Source organism: Macrobrachium nipponense, chromosome 12 (genome assembly GCF_015104395.2).
Source record: "Macrobrachium nipponense isolate FS-2020 chromosome 12, ASM1510439v2, whole genome shotgun sequence".
Taxonomy (NCBI): Eukaryota; Metazoa; Arthropoda; class Malacostraca; order Decapoda; family Palaemonidae; genus Macrobrachium; species Macrobrachium nipponense.
Genome location: NC_087205.1, coordinates 36,394,767 through 36,417,266, shown reverse-complemented (window position 1 = coordinate 36,417,266; position 22,500 = coordinate 36,394,767). Strand labels below are relative to the sequence as shown.

At 36.1% G+C, this 22,500-nt stretch overlaps 1 protein-coding gene and 1 long non-coding RNA gene across 3 annotated transcripts in view; both read right to left on the bottom strand.

The window, feature by feature from the left end:
* LOC135224489 (regulating synaptic membrane exocytosis protein 2-like) overlaps positions 1-22,500 on the bottom strand; it is a 418,548-nt gene that overhangs the window by 143,434 nt on the left and 252,614 nt on the right. The gene's annotated exons all lie outside the window — the stretch shown is intronic.
* Positions 22,459-22,500, bottom strand: part of LOC135224990 (uncharacterized) — an 82,464-nt gene continuing 82,422 nt past the window's right edge. The window contains exon 3 of the long non-coding RNA XR_010316861.1: positions 22,459-22,500. This exon is cut by the window's right edge and continues 329 nt beyond it. This is a non-coding gene — a long non-coding RNA (uncharacterized LOC135224990).

Here is a 22,500-nt window from a genome sequence, read left to right as displayed (position 1 = left end):
TTAACTTATGTAACCTGTCACATAAAAGAAATATTTAGTTAAAAATATAGCTGATAATTTATTTAAGAATACAGATTACATTCAACCTATACTCATATAAAGCTAAGACTCATCAATATAATTTTCAGAAAGAGGCCTCTCGGTACATCCATTCGAATATTCTGCCGACGCATCCAAAATTCCAATTAGCGAAGAACCACTCTACAGAGTATTCTGATTTCAATTTATCTTCCCTGGGAATTTCGGTAACCTACTCTGCATGGCGGCTATACGAAGCTCTCCTCAGAGGACACTTAAAACAACCTTCTTTTGATTGGCCGAAACTTTGTCCAACAACAGAAGTTAAGGCCGGGACTTCGCGCAAGACCTACACCAGAATAACAGGTGACAATTGACTTAGGACCGAACTGTTTTCGGAGCAAAGTTACCAATTAGGAGTCGCCGTGAGTTCGTGGTAATGTTAACTTGTGTCAGGAAGAGGTCACAGGTTACGAGTGATGACAACAAAAGTGTTCGAAGGAATATGAGTGGTGATAATTTTTTTTTTTATGACATTGGAGGTTTAATATTGTGAAAATAATTAATGAGTTTGTAAACTAGTTTACTTGTATTCAAAAGTGAAGATGGCTACATAATTCTAAATGATTATCTTTACTGAATTTTTTTACAGTGTTTTACTTAGTTTCCCTTCATCTATCTTAATGAGAATATCGCCTCTCTAAGAGACTGGGTCAATTCTGTACCTCTACCTTTAAACTTGTCAACTTAATTTTGTAAAGCACTCACTGAATTCAGAAAAAAAAATTAAATTCAGTAATCCAATTATAATTTTTTGTTCCTCAAATCCACTGATAGTTTCAGGCTTAAATTTTCAAGAGAGTATAACATGCAAAGTGGTAACGAATTTATTGGCAACCCTAAGTATTAGTTTCAAGAAAACTTTATGTAAGGATATTCAGTACAGGCTAGGTGAGTGTCCTTATTTGGACTTCAGTAATAGTGGAATAATGATTGTATAAGTTTATAGTAACCAATCTTTATATCACGTAAGATTTGTGAATATCAAACGTTTCATTCTATATTCATTCATAACTTGGGATTGTCAATAAATTAAGAGTTAGAAGGGACTTTGGAAATTTCTCCCCTCTTCCGTGTTTCCTAATACATGTAAGCTTCCAGCTCTCTTTCTGTCTTTATTTGTGATAGATATTGAAGTAATTACATTCGTGTTTGTATTCACAATGGATAAAAAAAAGCACATAATGAAATCCTTTCCCTAAACTTGGTTTCTGTTTCTTATAAATCTAAATTACAAAGTTCTCTGGGAACATTTAGATCAAAATCGAAAATATTGGCTCTTTCATTTGATTTTAAGGTCCGTGTAGTAAGGATTTCGGATCTATGAATAAAAATGTTAATTATTGATCCACTGCTATTTGACGTGAACTGACGCGTTAAACCATGCAAATATTCTGATTACAAAAAGAAGTTTCGTATTTTACTGAGGTATCGGTGAAATCCCATTAGGAAAAGTTGAAGCTAAAATAGATTCAACCACTTCCCTGAGCGTGCTACAAACTCAACGAGCAATTATCACACATTGTTAGCGACTTCCTGAAATGCAGTCGGCTCGAATGTCACCGGGTATTCATGCATTTAAAACGAGTAGAAATGGAGATGGAGAGAGAGAGAGAGAGAGAGAGAGAGAGAGAGAGAGAGAGAGAGAGAGAGAGAGAAAGTAGGGTACGACAGGATGTGACGACGTGTCTCAGGTGCATATAATTGCAGTAGGAATCTTAAACTGTTTTGTTGAAATATCATGTGATGTTATACGGTTAACGCTCACCTGCACGAACACAAACACAAGCACATACATATATATCTATAAAGTAATAACCCGAACTTACGCGATTCGAGTTGCGCGAATTCACAATAGGGCGAACATTTGCGAATCCTCCACAAACATTGCAAGTGTTTATGTCTAATTTATTAGGTAAATTTTTAAGTTTTAAAACCTTTCTGCATAAAATCTTTATTAAAAATGTATTATTTTCATTTTTGTACATGCATAAATATGATACAAAGGTAATTGCAGCACGTACAGTTAGTACATATACGTACTTTTACGAAATGCAATACCCATTCACAAATTTACTGCACTTTTCAAAGATGATATCCTCTTCAGAAACTGTTTAATTTCTGAAGTACGCACTTGTTTACTAATTTAAGTTTTCATGCCTTTAAGTGTAAAATCAGCAGAGAGAGTCTGTATATGCTATTTATATTTTTGAAAATATATACAAAAGCAGTACATAATTCACAGTGCTTGTCACTATATAAGACCTTCATAATCAACTAGTAAAACATATCAGAGACATAACAGAGTTGTCGTTTCGCGAAAATTACTCCATTAATCTTGGAGAAAAGTATTGGTACAATCTGCATGTACTATGTTATGTAATTACAGCACATACAGTTAATGTACTTTCAGAAGATGTGATCCCATTTGCACTTTTTAAAGATGATGCCCATCCAGAGTTTTACCTCACATGACATATGTATTTCTCTTTCTCTCTTTCTCATAGTTAGCCCTCACACTACTATGAGATTCAGGATCTCTGTAACACGGTTTTTTGGACTTTGCTCCTTGTCAAGGCATCGGATGTAGCTGAAAGTTGACATGTATATTTTACAACCACACACAAATTTTGTCAGCATTATCAATAACCTAAACCCGATAGTTTTAATTTTTATAGAGTAAAAATGATCTAGCCGACGCCATGGCCAATGATTACGAGCCAAGAGTCGAAAAACATTCATTACGTAAGCAAGGAAAACAAACACCTTTTGACTAAATGTTGCCCTGCCCATCCTACCAGACAGAAATTCCATCGGCTCTGAAACCCAAAGACTTTATGAATGGCGGAACGATACATAGATGTGGGTGGGGTATCAGTGCTAGCGTAGTAATACTACTGTAGCAGTAGTGCCGCAACAGTATAGCAGTATTATACATGAATTAAACGTTTAGACCAACTGCTGGGATCCTTGAGGATCATTTAGCACTTCTTACAGCTACTCGAGAAATTAGTTTTTATAGCCAGAAGTTAAATTTTCTAATCCAACAATGCCCATGGTAGCCTTCAGTGTTATTCTGAATTATAACGAGGCGAAAGTGGGTGGAGCCTCATGAAGTCACCATTCTGACGATAATTATTGGTGAAGGTTTAAAGCCAATATACGGTACCGGCTATTTTTTTTTTTTCAGTAAATAGGTAGATAGCCAATAAATAAAAATTGCTTGACATTGGATATAGCAGTTATCAAATCAAGCTTGTCTACTATGTTTTTGGTAATTACCAACTATTCCCTACATCTTGGCAATCTGATTGTGACCTATAAAGTAGACAGTAATTTCTTTGGAAACTTATTTTGGGAGTTAGACTAATAATCGAAGTGTTTTTGTATTTATTAACATATTTTGTTGGTTTGTTCATTATGACAATTATCAGTGGAGAGGTTCCAGAGTTCATAACGGTGTACTGCTTTGCTTGTATATAAATTTGTATGTCATTGTTGCCAGAGGTTTAGTCTTCGTTACGTATAGCCAGTCATCCATCGAAAAAGAGGGAAGAAATGATGTCATAAGTTACGTAACGAGTTCGTTCGAAACCTTTTCTCTGAGTAAGTTGGCCCGTCTTCAAAAAAAGGTCACTTTTACAATTATAAGTAACCACCAAATTTATTCAACCTACGTAGTGCAGAATACACTCAAAATTTATGTGTTGATATAATATGTATTCTGAATAAGCGTTATATTTATGAAATGCATAGATAAAAAGTTATTGCGAAAAAACCGTGTTACAGAGGCCCTGGATCACATAGTAGTACAGTCTGCCACACATATAAGTAAACACAATTCAGCCACAAGGGCTGGATGTGATCTGGTAACATTGGAACTGTGCCTCCAGACGCACGATGAAACCCGCCCCTCCACCGTGGCCACCGCCCTCCACACGTCTTCCCTCAACATTTTTCCCTCCATCCTTCACTTCCACCCTTTCAAGCACACGTTTATAACTTCTGCTCCCTCTCTCTAATTTCTCCTTTAAAGAAAATAATATAACTGAATCTATTCTGTATGTTTATTTTCTCATCATGGAGGCGAGAAAACCCGTCGGTTCAACTTTTGTCGTAATAATATTATTACTTGCTGTTACTGAGAGAAGAATTAACTCGGTTTTCGTGGCGCGCTCTTGTAATATTGAGATTTAGCTATCTACCAATAAAAGCCTTATCTATCAAATAACAGCATACCTACTACTCTTTAATTATAATTTTAATATCAACAGCCGCATTCCAAATTCTTATTATTACAAAGACAACTAGCATCAGATCGTGTAGGGCCTTACGTAACTCAAATTAAGCACGAAGAAATAAAGAAGGCATAAGTTGAGGAGAGAAAGGCCTCCATAGGCCTAGAAGACACTGAAGGAGGAGAAACAAAGAGACAGTTATAAGAGAGAGGACAACAGCAAGAAGGAGGCAGAAGGAAAGGAGACACAGTGTAATAGAGCTGAGAGTGTGGCTGGTGTCAGAAGGGGCGCCATTACCCTCTTAAGTAGAATGGGGGCATAGGTCTTGATTGGGCACAGGGGTTATTATGGGAGTCGATTCTTCCTTATGGTTGGACGTTTGTTTGGTCACAACCGACAATCATTGGATCAAATAACCTATTTTTGTGCATGATTTTAACTGCTCGGCATACGTCTACATTTATCGATGGCAAGCATGTGCGTTTTTGTTTGTTTGTGTTCGTTCTGCAGATGTGAATTCCAACGTTAAGAATGTATCAAGTAATAATGAGATTATATCCTTATAATATATATATATATATATATATATATATATATATATATATATATATTATATATATATATATATCATTTGACGTCCAAACCTGATATTAGTAACATTTTACCGTATACGTAATTAAGGGACAAATATTACAGCACCATATTATTAAGGATACACAATAGATTGAAAAATAACCATTTATTATAAAATATGTATCAGTATTTAGTCCATCCACCATCGTTGGCGATGACATCTTGTAGTCTACTGGGGACGGAGGCTACATGATTGTAGACGATTTGTTGATTTTTTTCTGAATATCTCCCATTCGGACATGGTGTGCTGGAGGAGCTGCCTTGATGATCGCTCTTGGCCTAGGATCAAAGAGTTGACGATGGTCCCCCAGCAATTTTCCAAGGGATTCATATCACTCCCCTTACTTTGCCAGTCCAACAGGTCAATGTCTCGTTGCTCCTCAAACCATCGCCTAACTATCTTGGCTGTGTGAATGGGACAGTTGTCCTGCAAAACAAACGTCACATATTTAGTATAAAATAAATTATTTTTTACAAGAGGCGTCAAATTGTGAAGGGTGAGCTGGATATAATCTTTTAATTTAAGGTCAGCCTGTTTCTCCCTGTTTAGATCTCCTTTCTCCTGGTTTGAAAAGCTGAGAGATATTCCACCTTCGACCACTCCCAAAGAGCTCGAAGCCATAAGCCACATGAAGTTGAAGTCTATCGTGGAGAGGAAGAAGGTGGAATTTCACTTAGCTTTTCAAACAAGTAGGAAGGAGAGATATGAACTGGGAGACGGAACCTTACGTAATAGATTATGTCCAGCTCACCCTTCCGACAAATGACACCTCATATGATACTTGCATATCATATATATAATATATATATATATATATATATATATATATATATATATATATATATATATATATATAGTAGTATATATATATATATACATATATATATATATATATATATATATATATATATATATATATTATATATATATAACGTGACTGGAATATCTTGAAGTAATAAAAGTCCACACTTATGTAAAATGTATATTAAAAATACATAAAAGACAGGAGCTTTCGTCTACTTGATCAGTAGACCTCATAAGCCGTACTGATTTTTTACTTTTCAAAAAATATACAAAAAAGTTACGAAGGACAGGCAGGACTCTGGAACCGTCTCCAAGGGAGATAACAACCAAAACAAAGTATCTCAATCATGTTATTCCCTCGTTCAAATGTCTGGCCAAAAAAACGAGTCGATCGTCGTGGTTGAACTACCTCTTCTGGAGACGGTTCCAGAGTCCTGCCTGTCCTTCGTAACTTTTTTTGTATATTTTTTGAAAAGGAAAAATCAGTACGGCTGATGAGGTCTACTGATCAAGTAGACGAAAGCTCCAGCCTTATATATATTTTTAATATACTTTTACATAAGTGTGGACTTTTTACTACTCAAGATATTCAGTCACGTTATGGATGAATATATATATATATATATATATATATATATATATATATATATATATATATATATATATGATATGATATGCAAGTATCATATGAGGTGTCATTTGTCGGAAGGGTGAGCTGTACATAATCTATAACATAATGTTCCGTCTCCCAGTTCATATCTCTCCTTCCTCCTTGTTTGAAAAGCTAAGTGAAATTCCACCTTCTTCCTCTCCACGATAGACTTCAACTTCACGTGGCTTATGGCTTCGAGCTCTTTGGGAGGGGTCGAAGGTGGAATATCTCTCAGCTTTTCAAACCAGGAGAAAGGAGAGATCTAAACAGGGAGAAACAGGCCGAACCTTAAATCAAAGATTATATCCAGCTCACCCTTTACAATTTTACGCCTATTGTTAAAAATAATTTATATATACTAAATATGTGACGTTTGTTTTGCAGGACAACTGTCCCATTCACACAGCCAGGATAGTTAGGCGATGGTTTGAGGAGCAACGAGACATTGGCCTGTTGGACTGGCAAAGTAAGGGGTGTGATATGAATCCTCAACTCTTGGATCCTAGGCCATGAGCGATCATCAAAGCAGCTCCTCCAGTTCACCATGTCCGAATGGGAGATATTCAGAAAAAAATCAACAAATCGTCTTCAATCACGTAGCCTCCGTCCCCAGTAGACTACAAGATGTCATCACCAACGATGGTGGATGGACTAAATACCGATACATATTTTATAATAAATGGTCATTTTTCAATCTATTGTGTATCCTTAATAATATGGTGCTGTATTATTTGTCCCTTAATAACGTATACCTTAAAATGTTTCATGTGCCACTTCATGACACTTGCATTTTTGCCATGATTAAATTTTTCCAACCGAAAGAATGTGTATAGTAAAAGAAAAAAAAATGTGGGCTGTTTTCAGTGCAGAAACTCAGGTGGTTTGCCCACAGATGTTTTCTACCTCCAGATACAAGTGGCACAAAAGAGTGCCAGAGAAATTAGTCCCATTCGTCTCGCTGTCAAATAAATCATAGACACTCCCAAACGCCTTGCCTTCGACCTCATAAAGACATCATAAATCAACTTATTGTCAAAATAATCCCAGCTTAGCTTCATTTTACTAAAAATACGCTTCGTAGCCTTAAAATTTCCTTTCAAGACACAGTGAATACAATAGCGCACTCCGAGAGAACTCCCAAAGGATTCTCGGATTAGTGGCGTCGAAGACAGCGACACCCCCTTTGTGAACACCTGTATCACCGTCAATGAGTACTTCAGACAATCCAGGTGACGCCCATTCCATAAGCCTATGTCTAATTCCCTATCCAATTCCGTCTAATCACATTTAACGACCTCCAAATGTCATTAGCACTGGCCACCTGCATATTCCGACCTGCATTCAGTCACAACATTCATGTTAAAAAGGGAAAACCTTATGGCTCAAAATAGTTCCGAAAAGTTTGTTAATCTGTGGTTCTTTCATCTTCATTTGTTTTGCAATGGCTGTTTTGCCGAACGAAAATACATTGTGCTGATTATTACATAATCCAGGAAGAAGTGAAAGACGATTCTGTTACAACTGAGAACTTCATACACACCCGGCAGCCATGAACTTGGGAACGTGAGGTCTTTCAAGTAAAAAGCCAGTCTTTTACAAGAATGCAAATAAGACCATTTGCATTGAAGTACTGAAAAACTAAGATATTTAGCATGTGTTATACATTCCAATATTTACATTAGTTATGCTGTTCTCTTTTAATGTTAAAAGAAATATACGAGGAGGTTAGCAAAGAGGTGGTAACGGCTACATTTTCGTTTCTAATAATTTTCACCCTCAATTAATCTTCGTCTTCAGGAGGAAGCTGCTTCTCGGCACAATAATACCATTTAAGCAGTAAAGAGCTTCTTTGTCGAAGATGTCAGTTTCAAAATACGGACCTTAATCTTCACTCCTCTCCTCCCGCTATTGTGTGAATTTCCCTATGAAGGTATCATCCTATGGGGTTGATACCTTCATTAACACCTCTGCTCCAGCGGCCGACCCCTCTCGACCTTGTCACGGGACAGTGGACGTTGCTCAGACCCTAACCCTTTAGCAGCGAGTAACTCCGCCTACTCTCAACCTTCCTCTCCTCAGCAATGCCCCTTCCATTTTTGTTCCTTTAGAGACACTCTTTTCTGTCGAAATATTGGCCTCTTCCAGTGATACCTAGGGATTTGAAGGGTCATTCTTTGATGCAGAAACAATGGAAGCCGCTAGCCAGAAAACATCCAAGATGGTGGCTGCAGATGGAAATGTAAGGACCTGAGATCACCCTTACAAATCAGTACAGTAGGAGGAAGTCTCTAGTCACATAAGACCTACGCCCGTAGCTATCCCCGAACCAAGCTGTCCACTTTCAAATTGGAAGAGACTCATCCGGCCCAGTGCCATGGCTTATGCTAAAAGCCTACGAGTCCTACCATAACAGACTCATACTCCAGATGAATCCCTTATTTTATTCACCATCACAGCCAAAGCCTTCTACCATCAGCCTTGTTCAATCCACAAATCCAGTCGCACCCTACATACTCCCTTAATCGGCAACAAGGTTCCTACTTCCTCGGCCGTCTCACCCCCTGGTTCATGCTACAACGAACGTCAAGTCCACTGACATATTAGGTAATGTGCAAAGAGAACTGCATTTTATATTTAAACCACAGTGTCTGTAATCACAGTTAGCATTCCTTACTAACTTATCCATTCCTATTCCTAAATCCTCAGTCACCCTTCGAATTTGTTTCCCCAAATTTCCATACCAGTGTAAACGTGACCCAGTGCACTGATATGAAAAATGTTTTTAATAAGTGATTCTTGTTATGTTCTTGGCATCAAGCTGTTGATTAAAATTTTTGCTTGAAACCTAGTGCGAAATTTAATGCAGTTTCGCTCTTACACCTCAAAAGTAAAGTAAATTCTTTGTAATATCCTGTCCTCATTCACTACAACTCTCAATAACCTGCAGATGTACTGGCAGAGCTGTTGTGTCTACCTGTGTCATTCAGTGGTGTTAAACAGAAACAATTGCAAATGAAACAGTGCTAAATGATCATAGACTTTTATTTGCGTGTTACTTTACATCTAACTGTTCTGTGTCAGCCCGTCGAAGGAAATCTTGCTTTTACTCCAAGTGTTAACTTTAGAATTAGTTTTAGCTAATTTAGTTATTACACCACACCTGGTGTGGCACTAATTAGTGTTTGTAACTCTGTTTAATGTTGCCTATGGTGCCACTTGGTTCAATAGAAATCCCTCTAATATCCCTTGCATTCTTCGGTGAAATTATGTTAATTTATTGGAAGCATAGTGTGTTCTTTTGAGCCGAACTTTGGTAGTTAGGGTATTTTTCACATTGCTCAATTCACTATTTTCTATTCGCTATCACAATTTGTCGTTGGTCGTACATAGTCACTGATTACTGATTCAGTTATCCAATTGCAAGGGTATCCTAATTGTGCCAAGTCATTGATCTAGTCAGTCAAGTGAAATCTTAACCCTTGGACCCAACGAGGTCGCTGTCGGTATGCGATAATATATATATATATATATATATATATATATATATATATATATGTATATATATATATACATATATATGTATATGTATATATATATATATATATATATCTATATATATATATATATATATATATATATATATAGATATATATATATCTATATATATATAGATATATATATATATATATATATATATATATATATATATATATATATATATATTAAAACAAGTGTTGTTGACGACCTTGATGTGAAAACAATATAAGAATCCCTTTAGCTGACAACTTCAAAGGTTATACCTTTTCAAATTTTGGATGCTGAAGAATGGAAATGTCTTACAATTTATAATTAAATTTGATTGTACACTGGTACACTGTTCACCGTTTAAATTCAAACATATTTTTTAAGATTCGTCGGCGCTGTATTTAATTTACACGGTACACTTGACAATTAGACGTAATTTTTGACAAACATTTTTTTCTTTGTATGCATTAGTAATCGGGATTCTCTCTCTCTCTCTCTCTCTCTCTCTCTCTCTCTCTCTCTCTCTCTCATATCCAAGTAGGAAAAGATTACGAATAACAAATAATCCAGCCGTCAACTTTGCAACAGTAAAATATTCTCTCTCTCTCTCTCTCTCTCTCTCTCTCTCTCTCTCTCTCTCTCTCTGAAAAGCCAAATAATGTGTTGTTTTCGCCATCGGAGTCCAATCCTCAATCCATTAGGCAGCCAGATTTAATCTGATTCACAGAAGAACAGGGTAGATTAGGGTCCAGAAAAGTCTAATAGACCCACTTGCAAATTTTAGACATTTAATTAAACGTTCATCGCTTTGGCTCTTGTTTTAGGAACGAATTATAACATATGTATATATATATATGATATATATATAATATATATTATACATAATAATACATTATATATACATGTATATATATTTATATTATTACGCATATAATTATAATATACTTTATATATATAAATATTTATATATTATATATATATTATAAATATTTATATATATATTATAACGATAGTATATTATATTAATATTATTATATATATATGCATATATATATATATATATATATATATATATATATATATATAAATATATAATACATATTATATACATATATATACATATATATATATAATATATTATATATATATATATTATAATATATATATATAGTATATAAATATATATGTGTGTGTGTGTGTGTGTGTGTGTGTGTGTTACCGAGGTTTTAACCTCGATACAAAGTCTCAAAAGAAAAACAAAATATATGTTGACCCCTCCTCAGAGACTGGAGGGATATATATAAAATTTACTTCTTCGAAGTACGTTGGTAGCCATGACCTTAGAACAGTAAGGCACTGGGTGACTTTCTCTCTCTCTCTCTATCAATCCCTCTCTCTCAACTTCTCACAATTCTCTCAGGTAGCTAAATCAGACTCTTGAACTACAAAAATACATTTATTTAAGAAAAAAAGGATTAACTAAATAAATCAGGTTCTCAAAAAACAAAAGTTTAACTGAATAAGTTAAAATTCAAAATCCAGATAATTCAAATAACCCTGGGGATCGAACCAAACCCGTTTACCTCTTTCTCTACACTAACTAACATTAGTTTGGGCCATAAAATAGCAACTAGAAAAGTCATAACAGTAACACCACTCCATTAGGGGAAACTCCATACTTCCCGGTTTTCCAGGTTACCAAACCTGACAGACTTGCCTGATGGACCAGAAACGCCTGTAAAACAGGAAAGGGATCCCACATAAATAAAGTGCAAACAAACCAAAATGACATAAACCAAAAAGTCGTATGGAAAAGGACATCTCTGAAATAAAGGTTTAAAATATATAAAGACAAAGCCACACTCGGGCTTAAAAGTATGCTTACCCATTTCAGCTGTGAGCACTAACCCTTAACCAAATACAACTTTGTACAACCATCTCCAAAATAAGGTCGCTTCCTCCACTTGGGTGCCTCTCCGACTTAGTTATCTTACCTTCCCATTATGTAGGGGAAACAACTCGTACGTACACAAGCACGAACTTTCTCACAAGACACTTCCCATAATATGACGTCATTGATTTGTCACAAGTTCGTTCCACTGGAATAGATGTGTGACGTCATTACAGCTCATTATCACGACCATAAAATCTACCCAAAACCAGATCCTTGCTTCCTCTCATGCCCGGACATAAGACGTAATCTGTTTTGCTGAGGCAGCGTCTTTCACCTAGCTCCACCCCAAATGTTGCGTCAACATTTTCGGAGTTAACTCTGAATCTGTCCCTTTAAGACACCTCTTGTTTCCATGGAGTCAAAATGATGATATCTACAGTTTCAAAGAATGTCATCACATCCGCTTATCAACCATCGGTGAACAAAAAAAAAAAAGTTTAAAAATATAATAGAAGCTCGGCCAACACCTTGAATGTCCTCATTTAGCCACAGTTTATATAAAAGTACAAGAAAAACACACTGGCTGGCTCATGTACATCATATTAATATAAAAAAACTGCACATCTTTGGCAGCACAAGAATAAATTTGAATAGCCTGTATCTGAGCTATAATAACAGTTCACTGTAGAGCGCATATCTTCCCATCTTGAATTTGACGTTTCTGTGCGAATGTGTGTGTCCTGCAGTTGCACACACTGTATAAAAACGTCTCCCAGTACCATGCCCATTATCGACCAAAAGACGTCGTAAATCCTCGTAGATTCGTAGATTCTTTCGCACGACGGGAGCATTCGACATCTTGACCCACGAATCCCAAAAAAGGTAGCTGAAGGACGTCTTGCTGGCGTAGGGGAATGGAGTTTATGTTGCTTTCAGTATTATCGTCAGTCAGCTCACCGGTCAATTAAAGAATTAAACCTAAACATACATCTGTCAAAATTCCAAGAAATACTAACTGAACGTTTTCCAATTAACACCACCAACACAAAAAACTATAATGTGCCAAAACAAATCGGATACATCACATAACCACCAAACCATTTCCTAACTAAAAACTGTGAGAAGTAACCTCATAGGATCGCGAAATTATAAATCACCATTAATAACATATAAAAAAACGACTATATCCCCGTAAAGAAAATACTAAACCCTTCTATAATAATGATAATAATAAAACCACTCTTCAAACCCCATACACCATTAGCACAAGCCACCCCAAACAAACGAGTCATCGAGTTTGCGCAGAGAGAGAGAGAGAGAGAGAGAGAGAGAAGAAGCTAGAAAATGAAAAATCACAAAAGCTCTACGGACTATTGTCCTTACATTTTAAGCTCACCAAAAACGTACAAAAAGAGAAAATGACCAGCCCCAAATTATTACTAAAAATGTTCTCTCAAACTCTGATATTTGCGTTAACTAACCCCACAAAATCAGTAAGAACCCCAAACTTATCCCCTTACTTCAATGAAGCGACTAAGAACTGAATTAAATAAGGCCCAAAAAATAACCCATTCCCAATATTAACCATCAGGAACACGTTATCCCCCAAATGCACCCTTTTGTTGTCTGAATGCACATTACTTGACTCGGCAGCTAACTACTCATAAATGCTGCAAAATACCCAAAATACCGCAAAAATAAAAAAAAAAAAATCCGGAAGGCAAATATTAAAAAGACTGACAAAATCATACTAGACCATTGCAAATGCGCAGAAAACTAAATCAAAACTTGAAGTCGGGACCAAAACCATGTTTTGCGCAAACAGAATAAAAATCACAAACTGTTATATTGTCCGCTTAGACATGTACGGCAACTTAGAAAAAAAATGGATACTGACTCGTATCTGCAGCAAAACGGCCAAACACTGAAACATTATCGGCCATCAAAAAAAAAAAAAAAAATAATAAATAAATAAAAAAGAGAACAGCAACATTATGCAGAACGTGCTTCCTCAAATCTCAAGAACTGAATTATTATAGCTCTTCCAAAGAAATCGGCAAATATAAATCAAACTTAGGCTGGACACTAATCAAAACAAAAGTTCTGAAAGACCATCATCAATAAACAAAGACATGTCATCATCCACCAAATTAATAAACGACAATTCCACCTCCAGTAATCTCAACATTTATCCACAATTAGCAGACGCAGAACAACCAATATACCTGGTTCAAAAATAACATCATCAGCTAAAACAGCATTATAGACATAATTCACCTAACGTTAGGAGATATCTATACTTAAAATTGTGACTCAGCACAAAAAACCATCAATGATATATAAACACCACCCACATTATCACCATATTATTAATAACACCCAGGCAATAAAAATATTCCCCTCTATTTTACCATTCCCACATGTGGAATAAAAAACCAAATACCCCAAAAATCGTTTTACCTCCAAGCAGAGTAATCCAAAAAAAAACTCTGTTCTCCGAAAATGCACTCAAAGCATTTAGCTGATACACTTAGAAATATTACCACATACCTTCTCTCACAAAGGTTTCTACTGGTACCAAAAAAAAACCATAATGCAACCAAATAACTGAATCCAAAACAGCGGACTAAATCATGGCTCTTTCCACCATAGGCTTAAGCTCTGGAGCATCTACAACAGAACAAAATACCACATGGCCAAAACATTTTACCCCCAATGCTCCTCGTGATCGGACTCTAAAAACTGTGCCAGTTAAATAAACTCGGTTTAGCATAACTGCTGAGAAAGACAAAAACTTCCAAAATAAAAGTAACAATACTCGCAAAATTGCTAAGGAATTCTAGAAAAAAATCATCAGTGTGCCATAACTTATTACAAACAAAAACCACAAATCCGAAGTGTCTAAACAAAAGCTTCCCCATATCCACTTCGGTACAGGCCACCAGAAACTTAATCAAGTCTCCTATCACTGGCAAACTTGCTACAAAAACAACCATGAGCAAAAACCAAATTCTCATGTGACAGACACTTGGAGATGTTTGCCGAAACTCCCGGCAACTTTCTAAAAAAAAAGAGAGAGAGAAAAACACAAGTGCCATATAACTGTCGTACCTTGCGACATATGCTCATGGACTCAGAAAAAAGGAGAGAAAGAAAAAAAAGAAAAACTGACACCTCATCAGATAGAGGCTCTGCAACCTATCAGAAAAACTGAACACACAACAAGGGTATCGTGAAAGAGCCCTGGTAATGCAACAGTTTCTGAAAATTAAATATCCAGAAAAAAATGATGCAGTGCCATTATTCACACATCCAAAAATGCACAAATTCCCCCCTAAATCTCGTTGCAGCATCAAACAGCTGAAACTATAAATGCATCACCGAAAAATGATTCCAGATCACGGACTGAGATGTTAAAATCTACACAAACTGTTCTGAGAGAGAAAAAGAAATTCAAATTCGCTTGTGATAAAAAACTTATGACAGCGATGGCTAACATCCAAAAGGGGAAAAGAAAAGCCAATGGCACTGTTGACTGTTCCCGTGGCGTCTGTAGCACCTGTGACTAACGTAGACTTAAAACAATTGCCTACTCAACCCATAAACAAAAAAAAAAAAAAAAAAAGAAAACTCTAAGGGCTATCACAGAAATCCAAAAACTCGGACGAAAAGAAGGCCGGACAACTGAAGCCACAGGAGCTACGACGACTCTGTCTTGCTCAACACCTGCCATCGAGGGAACATCAGGGTGTGGTCAAAATCCGATCTCGAAATCATAAAAAATCTCTAAGATAGTGTAAGACATTCTCCAAAGCACAAGGAAAGCTTGCACCATATTTATTTTCTCTTCAGGTAAATGTAGAACAAAAATCGTAAAAAAAAAAAGAAAAAAAACTACGGGTGTAAATCACCTCCTCTCACTCTCGTGACCGACAGCAGCTATCAGCTGATTTTCCCATATCAAGGCCAAGGCACTGAACGTTTGTTTTCAAAGCCAAATGGAAGATACAAGGGAGAGAAAAAAAGAAAGAAGCAGGTAGGGATTCACCCCCTTGAATTCGTACAAAAAAAAAAAAAAAAAAAACCTCGCCCTCTCTCTTGACGCTACCCCCTGGATCACAAAAGCCTCACTTTGCTGGTTGCTCAGCGAAAAATATGCTGAGTGCGTATGCATGAGAGAGCGCTGTCCCCAAGGCCCCCCCAAAAATGCAATCTAAGCACTGTAAGAACTGAGCCAAGTTATGAGACCTATACATGCATACGTATGTAATCCCAAAAACAAAATACGTTGCCGTTAAATACATGGTAAGATCAACACATCTTATAAAAAAAAATTAATACGCTCTGCTTCTATGAGGGGAAAATATTATGGTGATCTGAACTGTCCCTTTAAACCCAAAATGATTTACGCATAAAGAGAGAAAAAGAGAGGAAGAGAAAAATATGCAAGGGCAAAAAAAAAAAAAAAATGATTGTAACGCTCCCGCCTTCATTGATAGAACAGCAGGGAACACTACACTGCCAGTTTGTGCATGTGTGAAAGCACTAAAATACACACAGGCTAAAGAACTGTGGTAAACACACGGCTAGACTCGAGTTTAATGGCCATCTTTAACACTGAGCACTGTTAACATGCCGCTCCCACAATACCCAGCAGACTAGCAAATCCTTGAAGGCATCTCAGCGGCAAAAATGCTGACCCTAACTAAACACTTCTTCTCAGTACAAGAACAACGGCTTCCTACCACCTGTCACCTAATATTTGAAATCCTAACTCATTTACACAACCAGTCTCTCCAGAAACGCAATTCAAAGCAGCCTTTTACTCGCTGCCACCAAGATACTATTACCGAGGCTCAGTTTGGTTAAATGGAAAAGGGAGAAAAGAGAAAGCTCCTTTCTCTTACTCTTTCTCCTCCTAAACAACCGCTATTCTCTTTCTCTCTATCTCTCTCTCTCTCCCTCACTCACGTTTTGCATCCTTCTCCTACCTAACACCCCCTCTACTCTCTCTCTTTCTCTCCCTCTTTTTTCTCACTAATACCAACTCTCCCTCTCTCTCTCTCTCCTCCCAAATACCTGCTCTTCTCTCTCTCTCTCTCTCTCTCTCTCTCTCTCTCTCTCTCTGTCTTTTTTCCTCTTTCTTCTCCCTAACACTCAGTCTACTCCCTCTCACTTCGTCTCCCTCACATTCTCTCTCTGCCAACCCCTTCTCAGTTATGTTTGATAGATTTGTAAAGTAACTAAGTCTACAGGCATAACTAGTCCCGCTTCATGGGCAGAACCAGCTCCGTTTCAAGGAATCCCTTCTCACTCCCACCCCCTTTGGAGGGGAAGAGGTAGAATGAAACCCCATTATAAAAACACGAGCGTATTCGAATGCAATGTTGTGTCAAAATTTCAAAGGAATCGGTGAAGAACTTTCGGATATTTAAGATTTTTAACAGACGAACATTTATATATATATATATATATATATATATATATATATATATATATATATATATATGTGTGTGTGTGTGGTGTGTGTGTATATATATATATATATATATATATATATATATATATATATATATATATATATTTATGTATATATATATATATATATATATATATATATATATATATATATATATATATATATATATAATGTACCCATGCCTTCCTGCATACATATATGTATATATGAACTAAGACATTTAATATAGGCATATCCTAGTGATGAAAAATACATTTATGATAAACATTTGTTGAATTCATACACTATAGCTATTATCTATTACATTAATTAAGAGTTCGTGGTAGCTTGATACTCTACCATACTCGGTGTTTTACATATTTAATATTTTTATTAGATATATTCTATGCTTTTTCGTAGTACAGAGGTATTTTAATGACTTTTTGGAGTTTAGCTTAATCATCTGTAAGTGGAAAATGATGAAATTTAATAGGAAAATTCACATAATCCCTCAAATCTTGTTATTTTCATTTTCCATAGTGTAACGATTATGAGTCTGCTGCCTTCACTCCTACGGCCGATAAAATTATATTATTACACAGAGGGAAGGTAAACCCATCTGCCTAGAATTGGCGGTCGATAGTAATTAGCACTCACACGCGAATCATTATCCCATTTAATTTAAAACCTGTATAGGGTTAAGTTTATTCATCGACCACAGTATACAAAGGACCTTTTTTTTTAGTTCGCACTTCGGTGCCAATATGCAGAGATAATTGGTGGTGAACTTTCAGTTATTCATTCTGTTAATTGCTCTCATTACGGAATGGAATGGTATGAATAACACGGTCTGTAAATAATATAGAATAAATACATACATACATACGCACATACTTAAACACACACACACGCACACACACACACACACACACACATATATATATATATGTATGTGTATATATAATATATATATATATATATATATATATATATATATATATATATATTCAATGAGATGGGTGGAGGGGATAGTACCACCAGATCAGAAGAATGGTATGATAAGTATAGTTAAAAGAAAGGAGATCTGAGTAGGTGCGGTAATTGGAGGGGAATCCCTTTGTAATCTGTAGCCTTCAAATGTTCAGTGGAGTATTACTGAATAGGTTGGAACCAGTGGTTGATGGTATTCTGAGAGATGAACAGGCTGGTTTTAGAAAGGTGCGGGGTTGCAGTAATCAGATCTTTATAGGCATTTAATGCAGCGAGTTAATGCAACAAAAACTCCGTTAAATCTTTGTTTTCTTGAGTTTGAAAAGGCCTTTGATAGTATTACGAGACGGACTATAGGAAAAATCACTAGGCATTATGCTATACCGGAAATGTTTGTGAGGGTTTTTATAAAAATGCATGAGGGCACATCTTATAAAGTGATGGCTGGTGAAGGTTTGAATGATCTATTGAAGTTGAGTCTGGTGTGATTCAGGGTAGCATACTGTCTCTTCTGTTATTTGTATTTGTCGTAGATTACATTATGAGAAGGCTCAAAAGAAAACGGATGCTGGTATAATCTTGGGAGAAAATGGGAAACTTCTTGACTTAGATTATGCTTATGATATAGTTTTGATCTGTGAGGGACCAGAAAAGATGCAGTGTTGAATTTTATAATGAGTGAAGACTGAAAGGTTGGTCTGGTTATTAATAGTAGAAAAGTTGAAATAATGAATATGAATATTGAAAATGCACATGATTGCCTAATTGAATGCATGGTCGTAATGGAAGTGGATAAGTTTTAATATTTAGGTACTTATTTAAATACAGATGGTTCTCTGACCACTGGATTTATAGAAAGATTAAAAAAGACTCATCAGGCAATGGGAATGCTTAGAAATAATTGGAATAGTGATCATTTTTCTGTGCATACAAAACTCCAAATTTATAATGTAATAGTTAGGAGTATTTTGACCGGGCATGAGTCATGGTACAGTACAGCGACTATGGATAGATTCGTAGTATTTGAAAGTAAGGAGCTCAGGAGAATGTTAGGAATTAATTGGAGGAATAGGATAACAAAAAACAGAATGAGTGAAGTAACGGGGGTGCAGCCGTCGATGAGTATGAAAGGTTCTCACGCTGGAAGTGGCCAGGTCATGCATATAGGAGACAGGGAATAGCACAAGATACACCGGAGTGGGTTGCCTTTGGTAGAGGGGGTAGAGGTAGGCCAAAGGGGACGTGGTTGAGGACAATGAGACGGGAAGCAAGAGATGAGTGTTGGGGAGATCTTGAGGAGTTAGCCTAGGACAGAATGTGGTTGGTAGAGTGAGCTCATCGAGGCGCTTTGCATCCCCTTGGGTGCCACTGGAAATGATTGATATTATACATATATATATATATATATATATATATATATATATATATATATATATATATATATATATATATATATATATATATATGTGTGTGTGTGTGTGTGTATGTGTGTGTGTGTACTTGTGTGCTCGTATGATTGTGTTACCCCCTTCCTCAAGAGGAGTAAAGAAGTAAGCTTACCTGATCTAGGCATTTTGGTAGCATAGCCCTAGCGCAGGAAGGTACTGAGGTGACATTCGTTCTCTCTCTCTCTCTCTCTCTCTCTCTCTCTCTCTCCACAATTACCTAAGGCAATTAAATCAGATTCGTGAACTACAAAAATACATTTATTTAAGAGCAAAATATTAACTAAATAAATCAGGTTCTTAACAAAATGAGTAACTGAAAGGTTAAGTTCAAAGATCCAAATAACTCAGATAACCCTGGGGATTGAACTAAACCCATCTACCCTTTTCTCTACAATAACCAACATTAGTTTAGTCATAAAACTAGAAATGTCATAGCTCAGTCATAGCACACAAAATCCAGGGGGCATTTAAGTTTCCATTTCCAAATAGGCCAGATAAGTTCCCATTTGGTCCAGATCCACCTGGAGAAGATAGGGAAATATATCTACATAAGCAAAAGAAAATAAATAAAAATGATATAAATCAAAGGTCAAATGGAATAGGACATCTCTGAAACAAATATTCAAAATACAGTCAAGCCACACTTTGGCAAAATAAAATAAGTATGCTTACCCATTCAACACTAATCACACTTAATTAAAAATACAATCACAGCCATCTTGACCTTTTGCAGACTTCGTATCGTTCTCCATCTTGGCCAACTTACTCCCAGATAAGTGTCGTCATAGTTTCGTCATAAGTTCATGACGTCATTATACAAATCATAATCACGACCAAGAATCTGCTTCAAACCAGATTCAGAAGGCATATCTGCTTCCACAGAAACAGGACGTGGTCTATTCTGCTTCGGCAGCGACCTTCGACATCCCGCCACCCAAGGAAGTTGCGTCAACATTTCGAAGTTGAGCTGAGCTTGTCACTTACGACCACTGTTTCCACGAGAGTCATATTGATGACCTCTACATTTCAAGAATGTCACCGCTCACCACGTCCGCCCAATCAGAAAAAAAAAATGCAAATCGCATTCACATCGGTGTCTTAATTATATTGTCAGTTACTCATCGTTTCAAATGTAGTATGCGCGTGAGTACGTGTGTGTATATTCGTATGTGTGTATTCGGGACAGGACTCGGTATACTGTTAGTGTTTACCAAATTCTGACAAATCTATTTAGAGGAGAGAGAGAGAGAAGCGAGAGAGAGAGAGAGAGAGAGAGAGAGAGAGAGAGAGAGAGAGAGAGAGAGAACTTAGCAGAGAAAATCCTATCTTTTTTATGACATGTTTGATGACTTGAATACACCCACGCGACGTAGAGAATGGCTATTTGATAATGTTACTCTGTCTGTAGATTGGGAAGTGATATCAGTTTCTCTGTGGAGTTTCTGAGAAATAATGCATATTAGTATGGCTGTCCTTTACCCGAGATACATAATGAAATATCGTATGCTAGATTATATGTTTGCAATACGTTATATACTCTTACGGTGTTGTTCAACCAATTATATATATATATATATATATATATATATATATATATATATATATATATATATAAATATATATATATATATATATATAAAGATATATATATATATATATATATATCATATATATTATATATATATATATATATATATATGTGTGTGTATGGTGCGTAAAATCGTACAAAAATCTAAAGGAATTGGGATTTCTGTGTCTAAGGTAAATAGATATGCATTAAAACTAAAACAAAATAGTTTTCTACGTGTACAAGATATATATATATATATATATATATATATATATATATATATATATATATATATATATGTATAAATATAAAGAGTATGCTATCATCTCAATTTTCAACGATACCTCAACCTTTTGTTAGATTTTTCCCACTAACATTATTTCAAAATAGGTGTAATAGATTATATCCGGTTCAGAACACGAAGGGTCCCATTTGCAGGGCTCAATCCGTAAAAGAGGAATCCATTGCCAGGTAATGGAACAATGCTATTCAGTTAACGGCTCCAAAAACAATGGGGCGAGCAATCCCTTCGGCAGAAAATAATTGCGTGGAATTGACGATGACGTCAGAACGATCTTTGCGGAAAAGAATAAATAACCATCTTTTGCTTGCTGTGATTTTGGGTGTCTTTTGCCTTCAGCACTCTCAAATGTATCTTACCGATCACTGCCTGTTTGTCTCTCTCACATACACTCTACCTCTCTCTCTCTCTTTCTCTCCCTCTCTGTCTCATACACTTACATAAGCAAAGACTCTCGCACACATACACACTCATGCAGTCCTTGATTGCCTTTAGGGAGTTAAACCAAGAAAAACTAATAACTGTAAGTTTCTCTGTAACGCATCATTGGTCGTTTGATGACATAAGCATCTAAATGTACAGTCTTGGTTGATAATCAAGTGTCGTATGTCGTAGCTGAGGTGAAATTGAAACTCCCGTAAAGTTCTAACTTTTTCGTTGGTCTGCATCTGATTATTATTATTAAAAAGGATGGCAGAATTAAGCGAGTTGATTTTATATACTGTTTTTTCTATTTTCCTTGCAATTCGCTTCTCAGGCTCAGCGATGTTTCTGAGTAACTGGCCAATATTCATATTGGGAATTTTCAAAAATTATAAATGCTGAAGGAATCTTTTATTAGAACAAGATATCAGGTCCAGGTCAAGCAGGGGTCGTCGTCAGTGCTGGTATTATTCCGTAGGCGTAGT